The following is a 10,716-nucleotide window of genomic DNA, read 5'->3' as shown; positions in this document are numbered from 1 at the left end:
ATTTTCAGAGAAATGTTTAGATTAAAAGATATCACGATTTTCCGACGCCAGGACGTGATATCTTTCAAAATCGATAAAAAGCGAAATTACTCTGAAATGGTTGAGAATCGGACCATGGACAATATGAACTTTTTTGTTCATTTTAGGGTGAAGAATCTACTGGAGAAGTTTGTAGCACGAGTAGCAATTCACCCTGTATAGTTATATACTTTTTATGATAATGAATTTCGGTAGGATTTTGTTTTATGCCTTGGTATAATAAGATTGTTAGAAGAAGGTCTTATATTTTTTATTATGTAAACTATTAGAGAATATAAATTGATTAGCTATAATAACAAAAAAATAGTTGGAGAGGGAGAGTGTGAAACAAAGCGAGGGATGTAATGAGGTAAGATGGGCTGAAGAAGTTGAGAGAGGTATTATCAACAGAAAAATTTGTAAAATTGTATTTTCTTTAGAGGGAGTAATAAAATAGCTAGATAGAGAGAAATAGAGAGATGTAATGAGATCAGATGAGACGAAGGTGAGAGAGAGAACATTTTCAATAGGAAAATTGATAAAAATGTATTTTTATTACATGGGGTAATAAATTAGATAGACAGATGGAAAGAAAGAGAGCGAAAGACATGAAGAAAGAAAAGAAAGGCAGACAGAAAAAAAGATAAATAAAAAAGAAAGATAGAAAGAGTAAGGGGAAACAGAGGGGAGACAGAGACATAGCGAGATAGGAAAAAAAATATATATAGAGAGAGAGAGAGAGTGAGGGGGAAAGAGAGAACCCATTATGAAGCTTAAGAGACGTAGGTTGATAGATAGATAGGTAGAGAGAGAAAGAAAAAATTGAGCGAGAGAGGGGGCAAATATAAAAGAGATAATTATGTAGTTAAATAGATAGAGAAAAGGGGAGAATAGATAGAGAGAAAGAGAGAGAGAACCGTACCCAACGTACAATTCACACGGTTGTCTTTTAATTGTTTTATCTTTAAATAATGATGTACGATTTATTATTTAAGATCTCAAAAAGCATACTCATTCGTGATCCCGTCTCCGGGCGAAATTGACTGATAGAAGCGTGAAATTGGTTAAAATGAGAGAAAAGTCGGCGTTTTGTCGTTTATGGTTGCGAGCTACGAGAGAGGCACGACTGCTCCGGTAAACACGAACCCATTATGGGGCTTAAGAGCCGTAAGATTCCCTCCTGGTATGTAATTTGAACGAGAAACCCCCGCCGGCTTGGACCGAATTCGAGAATACGAGCCGAAATAATTGCTGACGGAATTATCTGGTCCTTTTTCTTCTTCTACTTTTTTTTGTTACTTCCATTCCGCCCGGTTAATTAACTTTTTTCTCTATTTCGATTCGACGACAAACTCAAAAATTACCGGCTAATCTTGGAGCCATATCTCCTGCGGCGTATTATTCACACCAGCTTCCTTGTAAATGTCGGTCCAAGAAAAATAATTGTCTTGTGTTATTAAATATTTATTTGTCGTCTTAGTGAGAGAATGAACCTAACAAACTGTTTACAAAAATATATAATTACCTTGTTAATTACCTACAAAAAAACTGTTTCGTTTGTCTTCTGTTGCATGTATGACCTCAAACTCATTCTCGATGTGCATAAAAAAGAAGAATTTATCAGACCCATTGATATTAATTGTTTTATCAAACTATAATACCAGGCACAACCGAGGCAAATTAATTTCTATACGTGGTTTAAATCAATTGTACTCAATACTTTTGACAGAATGTGATATAAAAACAAAATATGTCGCGAAACTTTTTTGGAGGTACGCGATATTAACAACGACGATACAGATATACACTTGATAGATCGCCTCCGATCCTAGTCCGGCTGTTTTCGCTGGTTTTGCCTGAAATACACATTTGACCACATTCTACAGTAGGTCTGAAAGCGTTAGTGCACGAAATAATTACCTGAAACAATGTTTTGATGAGTGTGAGAAACAGAGTAAGACAAAAAGCTTGTCATGATCTAAAAAGATCTTTAAAAAAAAGAAGAAAAGAAAGATGAGGGGGAAAGATGTAGTGACATAGGATGAGAGGAAGAAGAGGAGAGAGAACATTTTCATAAAATACCGCTGCCGAAATATAGCTATTAAGGTAGAAACAAGGATATATGGATAAATAATTACGTAGGTTAGATAAGAAAGAATTAAAGAGAGAGAAAAAAGAAGAAGGCGCGGGTGAAAGGAGATATATAAAAAAGAATTTACTTCTTAACAGTGACAGAGAGGGAAAAGGAAAGTGAGAAAAAGTGAGGGAGAGAGAGAGGAAGAGGAAAAGGGATTGGCGAGAGACGGGGTGAGGGATCGAGAGGGGATGAGCAGGGGAGAAAGGGAGAAAGAGAGAGAGAGAGAGAGAGAGAGAGAGAGAGAGAGAGAGAGAGAGGAAGAGGAAAAGGGATTGGCGAGAGACGGGGTGAGGGATCGAGAGGGGGTGAGCAGGAGAGAAAGGGAGAAAGAGAGAGAGAGTGAGTGAGAAAGAGAAAAAAGCCGCTTAATCTGTTTCGATATTTTTTAGTAGCCCAACCGTGAGGCAACTGAGTTGCAAGAGAAAATCATCAAATAAAATCAGTATTTGTCATTTTAAAGGTTTTAGGTTCAAAACCCTCATAGCCCTTGGATCTCTAGAAGTCTTTTCAGAGGATCTTCGGAAGAGGTCAAAACAGAGAAAACTTCCTTACGGTTTTCGCCGAGCTTTTGACAGTTTTATACTGTCATCTTCAGGGCCTGTTTTATTATCATATAAACAAACAATTAAAACATGAAAAAACAATAATTACAACAATAATTGTCTAATAATCTTACTTTTAATTTAAAAAAGGAGGATTTTATTGGTTTTTTAGACTTATATGAGGTAACCTTTCTCGACCACGTTTTTAATTTTTATTTTTACTGTAATTTTAGCTATAATTTTTAATTATTAATGTATTCAATTTAAATTAATGTTTAGATGCTGAGCCCCAAAAAACATAATGTACTTCTGTGCCCAAAACACCATGTTGTTTAATTTCCTATTAAGGTTTTAAAGTAAGATATCCAATTATTGTTGTAATTATTGTTTTTTCATGTTTTAATTGTTTGTTTATATGATAATAAAACAGGCCCTGAAGATGACAGTATAAAACTGTCGAAAGCTCGGCGAAAACCGTAAGGAAGTTTTCTCTGTTTTGACCTCTTCCGAAGATCCTCTGAAAAGACTTCTTGTATCCAGCAGGTCGATAATCTAGTTCATCCTTGGATTTCTATTTGGGGTTAATTTGGAAAAGTGGATCTGATGACAGGAATTACTTTTACAGGTCAGAACAATCAATTTACACATTTATTAAAAACGTGTACCAACTCGGTAAACAAGCAAATACTTTATATACTGTTTGACAATTTTTCTGTAAAATGAAATTCTTTATAAATTTTGTTCTTCGATGGTCGCTTTTGATTTTATTATTTAAGATTAATGATTATGTATGAGGTTGTTGCGTCTTGCTGTTGCAATCCTGCTGCTCACTTCCTCATCTACAAAAGAAAACTTTTCAGAGAAGAAATGGTCAGAATTGAACATGGTCCTCATTCGTCATTTAAGTCCGAGGTCTGATTACAATACAAGAAAGCCCTTAGGGTGCCACCTGAAAACAGTATAACAGGCCCCCAAACGGCCATTGATTACAATATTCTGTTCTTTAAAGTTTGGAAGCAATAATTTAGTTAAAACGATGAACTTGGTGTAAGTTATAGTTCCTGTAGGTACGCCTTTATATTTTAAGACAGTCGGACAATACAAATTTTAGCATTAGCGCAGGTTTATTTATAATTTACATAACTTTTGGGTGGCCAAGAATGTTTTATGTTTGATTTAAATATGAATTTATAATGATGAACAAACCTTGTTACAGTTGTCTTTCACAATTTTTTACGGCATATTAAAAATCTTTCCTCCGATTAAGTAGGGAAGTTTAAAAACAAATCGTATTTCTCGAGTCGGACTATTTGAGGAATCCAAGTCATCGAATGCCGACGAACATTGAGACATTCTCATTAAATGTAGTAAAGCGTGAAAGTGGACAAGAATTTTCAATACAACGAAAAACATGAACATAACTGACATTGGGTCATTTTGAAATAGCACTGAACGAACCGATCCAGCATCTTAATAAGAACAAGAGCGCTTCGAAATTATTTTAGATATTTCTTATTTATTTAAGATACAATTTTAACTGCATCCTCTCATTAACATTACAGAATGTAATAGAGTGTCAATTTAAAACCATTAAACCATTAGTAAACTAAGTCCTCATGTCCATCTGGAGTTCCCTGCTAAAATGCTATTTAAACTAACCATTAAAAAAGATAACGGGGGATAAAAAGTGTATCCTTTACGATAATGTTCAAATTGGAAACTGGGGAAAACGCAGCGACACACTGTTAACAACTTAAAAAGTCGGATTACATCCCAAGAAGGTAATGTCAATTTGGTGGTATTGAAAGGGGTGGTTTATTACGTGCTTCTTCCGCCTAACTAAGCCGTTAATTCTAGTATGTACTGAAAATAATTGGAGAAATTAAAATCAGCAAGTAGATAGTCGGCAAAAGGATTATTTTGCCACTAAGACCACGTGTCTTTTCAGACTCGCCAGAAATGGTTGAAGCTTCGGTTGATTTTGCTACCCCCCATAACGTATTCATCTAACTGCTCTTTAATACTTTTACTTATCAGGGGCTCTGCAAAATTACCTTGGGAAAAAGTTTACATCACTTGAGGACTATAGACAACACAACGAGGAGTACAGTGCTCACAAACCTGAGAAGTTCTTACAATTTTTTTCAGTAGAAAATTACAATATTGTTCATTACATACATTCGTTATTCATATTGCTCACTCATTTATGATAAAAGACCTTGCATAGTCGGAGAAACGTAGTGTAAACTTGATACATATTTTTAACACTGGTTCACTTAATGCCTCCTAGAATTTCACTAGGTTCGTTTGTATTCTGCCTGTACCACATATAAAATCCAGCTTTTGCGGATCACCCAATCGTGCTGATGTTTGTTTGATGGTGAAGTGTCAAAGGCTAGTAGTTTATTGAACCAAATTCGTGGGGAATCTCTATAATAATAATACCACAGAGAAAATGTCGTCAACGCCGGTTTCAATAGAGTTCATATAATTAAGAGTGGATTTCCTATTAAAAAAAGTATTCGAGCCTTCTCCAATAAATCAAGATTCCTCAAACCCCATACCTGAATAAATTAAAGTAAAGAAGAACTAGCAATGCAGTGGAGAAGATGTCATTACTGTGTGTCACATCTACACAGAAAACAAATACTTTGAGTGCGTACAAATACTTTGATTGAGTCTAAAATTTCTATCATTACATAAATCCATTTTTTCAAATCTTACGCGTATTTGTATACTTTCAACAATGTTTATAAATCCCAGGCCCTGAAGATGATTTCAATAAAGATCGAAACGTTGGCACGATAAAGAACAAGAATTTTTAAACCTACGTGACACCAGACCGCATCTCACTATCTTCAAATAATCATTAATTAACGGTCATTAAACACCACACATTTCTATAGGGCACTCTCAAAACGACAGACAAGAATGACACATCTGTACGGAAAACAAACTCTTTGAGCCCTGAAGATGATCCTAATAAAGATCGAAACGTTGGCTTGATAAAGAAAAGGTTTTTCCAAACCTGCGTGGCACCAGACCGCATCACACTATCTCCAAATAATTATTAATTAACGGTCACTAAACACCATACATTGTTGATTAAATTTGTTTACCAAAACCCTTAATCGAATTAACCATTAAAAAAAACACAATATGTATTATGTCCAATCGTTTGGTTGTCCTTGGTGAGCTTATTTTCACTGTTCTGGTTTGTCAGACGCGTTTTGACTGGCTGAGTTGGCTTGCATTTTGTCAATCGTGATATTTTTAATAATTGGTCTGTTGGATGCGTTTTGCCTAGGTTGGACTTTATTGGCTGAAGAAGTGAGATCAACGGTCTAAAGATGACAAAATGCCGAAATAAGACCACCAGGATGATCTTTGACGGTTAAACATCACCGCAAAGGCCTATGATATAGTTTGTTCATCACGTCGTACATTTCAATAAGAAATTTCATTCATTAAGAAAAAAGAAAGTGATTTGGGGAGATGGTGCGCACAGTCGGCTTCTAAACCCGGCGGTCGTGGGTTCGATTCCTATTGTCGCCCTTGGATTTTTTGACCCATTTCTTATCCCCAAAAGTAATCAAATTACGTAACAAAGCATGACTAATGTGATCAAAGCAAAAAATTCATATTAGAGAGTTTAAGTCAGTCGCTTAATTTTCTTTAAGAAGCAACCATTAATCAAGTCGGTTGGAAATATGTTGAAATTTTTTATTTATTCGTAGTAGGGAAGAGTATAAATTACGAAGTTCTTTAAAATTATAGGGTGATCAGGATCTGTGTGCAAAACGGTCCAAATTCGACGTCGGCCCCCATTAAATCATGACATACTGTTGAAATTTACGGTCTCCGCATGGGCCTGAGCGACGTCAATTATCAGAGACAAAGGGATCCCCGACAAATCCCCAAACCCTCGGAATGCATACATTACATGGCGTTACTACCGTTAAATGTCGTGGGGGGAGGCAATAAAGAATCGTTTATCTAATCTCAATTGTTCGGCCGACAAATCATAATTCCACTGTAATAATCGGCTGGTGCTAGACATGACCGACGCCTTAATGAACCTCCGCCGTATTTATTTTCCTCAGCCGAACTCGAGACGGTCTCGAATCGGACCCAAAGGATTCGATTAAAAAAGAAACACTCGTAATTACAATTCTTATACTAATTTGAATAATTTATTGACTAAAGGACAGGTAAACATGCGAGCCGTGCCGGCAATTGCTTAATCTCGACAATTCCTCTTCTATCGTTCATACATACTTATGTTCTGTTTTCCATTCATGGCTCTTCGCTTACATTTACCTATCACTAAAAAGTAATCTAGAATTAAGTAGAAAAACAAAATTTGTAAAACTACTTTAAATTTTGTAAATGTTAAGGTTATGATTTCTGGTTGGACTCCGGCACGTCCTGCCACCTAAAAAGGCATATGCTCCAGATAGGAGTAGAGGGAAGAAACACTGTGCAGATACTGCCAGGAAGAGGAGGAGACCGCAGAACATATTTTATGTTTTGGTGAAGGTCTTTGTAGGTGCAGATTCTTTGAACTAGGAGAGGAAAAGGCTTAAGCAAGATCCAACACTAAGGACCCGCTGGCAAGGTTATGGAGGTTGATTAACAAACTGATGATGGCAGTGAGTTATAGAAAACATAGGAGCGCAATAGATAGGTGCATAAGGCCTTGTGGCCATTTTATTCATCCCTAACCCTATCCCTAGGGTTCAGATTAAGCAAGAAGCTTTGGAAATGCAATTGAGTATATTTGCCCTTGCTATTTTCTCAACGTTTAATTCTATAATGTAACTTGTAGTGTTGCAAATACATAAACGTATTTTCCCAGTAAGCAAAATAGCAAAGACAAACCAAAACGATCAATCTACACTAGTTTTGATTATGTTCATACATTTGTCTTTTTTCGTACATTTTCTTCTTCTCTGATCTTCAGAGTTCAGTCGAATGCATCCATCTTTAAGTCCCGACCTCGATCTTTCAGAGTAGGCACAGTAAGCCTTGAAAAAGTCGAAAGGAGTCTTAACAGATCAAGCAGGGGAGAAGGTACAGAACATGATCGGAAACGAACCAACTACCAGTCCATCACCTCGAAGACCTAATCTTTTTTTCAATAATTAAAAACAAGACTGGAGAAACTACCCAATGTTTATTTAATTAAGACTAATGTCCCTATCAACGTCACTGTCATAGGATAGAAGTTCACGGGGCTTTGGCTCTTTAATCGGTGAGTAGGATTTCAGGCAATCGGACGGAATGAAAATTTCATTTATTTATTTTATTTAATGGCGTTTTAGCCTTTAATTGCATACAGAGGGAATTGGATTATTACTGTAATTTACACATAATCTAGTAATTTACAATATAGAAATGTGTGGTGATTAGTGACCGTTAATCGATATTTATTTAGAAATCGTGAGATGCGGTCTGGTGTGATGTAGGTTTCAGAAAAACATTTATCGTGCCGACGTTTCGATCTTTATTGAGATCATCTTCAGTGCTCAAAGTGTTTGTCTTCTGTGTAATTGTGCCATTCGAGAGTCGACACGACACGCAAGAATGGCACAATTACACAGAGGACAAACACTTTGAGCCCTGAAGATGATCTCAATAAAGAACGAAACGTTGGCACGATAAAGAAAATGTTTTTCTGAAACCTACATCACACCAAACCGCATCCCACGATTTCTAAATAAAAATTACAATATAGACTTACCATATTTTAATCAAAATACATTTGTATTGTGAAGACAGAATATAGGAGTTAATAAGAGTAGTTATATTATAAATTACAATATTAACAAGGCTAAATTGATAACTGCAGTGATAACCAAATACCAAAAGTAATTAGAAGTAACCATTTCAATATCAATAATTAACAGGAATAATACTTTTTGATATAAATTTAGTGCAATGAACTAAAGTAATGAATAATCGCACCTGCTAATGGTAAAGGAAGTACACATAAAATTACAACATTAATATTCTATGAAGGTTTCAGTGGCAATTAATTATACCTAAATGTAAAAATTAGTCTAATAAAATTTATATACAATTATTAAATTCACTAATTTCATGGTCCGCTTGACCAATTAATATCTAACAATTAATTAAGGTTTTTAGTTGAGATAAAAAAGTCAATGACACGAGCGGGATTCGAACACATGATCTTCGGCTAGATACGTCGCTACCCTACTTCTTGAGCTATCGTGACCTCTTAACCAATAAAGTATTGTATGTATACACACATATATATGAATTTTCAAGTAATGTGATATTTGCAAGGAAATCGAGGATATTTGAAATCGATAATTTATTTCCGCCTCGATGATTATTTTGGCTTGTGAGTATAGCGCTTTTAGTTTTTTATAAATCATCGTAAACTTTATTACATCCCAACTGTTTGGGATTGTTTTAGAATCTACAATTTTATTGAATAAATTAAGGTAGTAGTCCTTTGTAGGGGGTAGCAGATTTTTGAAGCATTCATTAGGTAAGAAATGTATTGAACCTTTTATGATTTGAGAATTTATAGTAATGGGGAGGATTTTATAAAACTTGCGGTAACTAGAGCGGTTTATATTTTTGGCAATTAGAATATTTAGTATGACTCGTTTAATTGTACACATAAAAGCATCAAGGATTTTTCTAAGGATCCTAAGGACGGATATCGGAATATTTGGTTCAACCCAATATTCCCAGTTCTTATGTCGTTAATATCTTAGGTAATATTGTTGTGGAAATCATAGCATCCTCATTCGCGAAGAAGGAAATCTGCTCGTGAGCCTTTCTGATGTCAAACAGGTTATCGATCGAGTCTGGCACCTGGGTCTGCTCTGGAAAGTCAAGAGCATTCTACCCCTACCCACTTCCTCAACGTTGATTCTTAACTGGACAACAGGTACTTTACAGTATCTCTCAACCTCCTTGGACGTCCTCCTATAATGCGGATGCGGGAGTCACTCAGGGTAGAATCTTCAGCTGCTATACTTAGCACATACTGCCGTGTCTTTCCTTGTTTTTTCTTGTTTGTTTGCACAGATTTTGGTACCCCACCATGTCAACACTTGGGAGAAAGTATTATTGAAATAATCTGGAGTAGGGAATCTTTTTGCGAAGAGCGAAGGTTATGTGGATGGATGTTTCTGAACAAGCATTTTATTCACAATTTATTTAGCCTAAGTGTAAATTTTAGTTCTATTATTTTCTCAAAGTTAATAATCTACTTTTAATGTTTCAAATCACAAAAAAACACTCAGTCAGACCTACTTCGTCAGACCGTTGGGTTATATTTTATTTCCAGGATCAGCATAGAAAGCATCCTGTAGGGCCACTTTCGGCATTCGCCCTGGACCTTCTTTCTCTTCTTTTTCACGAGCTGGATGTGCGACATTTTGAACCTTTGAATTTCTAAAATTTCTAATTATCATTTTAGTTTAAAAAAATGTTTTCTATTCGCTCAATTTGTGATTGATCAATGTAATCACTAAGATCTGATTTAACGTTGACTCCAGTTTTCAGGGTTGAGTCAGAAGTTGTTTCTTTTTATTTGAATCGAGCAATAATGCACGTGTTGTTCTTGTAGTTTGGCCGAAACTCCTCTCTCTGCGGACTCATTGTTTCGGATTTCTTGACGTATTTTTAGCCAGCCGTGATCTACGATTAGTTTTAACTTGAAAAATTCCCAGATTGCTTGCTGTCGGCCGGCTGGAATTCTGAACGGGCTAGTTTTACAAGACGCATCGCTTGTTAACCCAATCGATTTTTATTCATGTTGAAAAAACTGGTAGTTGTGTTTTGTGTGCGCCTGGATTCCGTGTCCGGACGATTTTAAGAGCTTGTAAGATCGTAAAAAACTTGCGAAATCTCATCCAACACTCCGATCGACATGCTAGCTCTCTTTGAACCATCGAACCACCGCGAGGAATTTACAATGTTATCATTTTAAAAAAATCTCGGAAGCTAAGGTATTTATGTTAGAATAATATTGGA

General features: G+C 35.8%; 1 protein-coding gene across 4 annotated transcripts in view; it reads left to right on the top strand.

Moving 5' to 3' along the window:
- The window catches only part of LOC106665308, a 131,631-nt gene that overhangs the window by 84,197 nt on the left and 36,718 nt on the right, over window positions 1–10,716 (top strand). The gene's annotated exons all lie outside the window — the stretch shown is intronic.

This window comes from Cimex lectularius, unplaced genomic scaffold, assembly GCF_000648675.2.
Source record: "Cimex lectularius strain Harlan isolate CLEC.00 unplaced genomic scaffold, Clec_2.1 scaffold297, whole genome shotgun sequence".
Classification (NCBI taxonomy): Eukaryota; Metazoa; Arthropoda; class Insecta; order Hemiptera; family Cimicidae; genus Cimex; species Cimex lectularius.
Note: the sequence above shows the minus strand (reverse complement) of the source record. Positions and strands in the feature narration are given on the sequence as shown.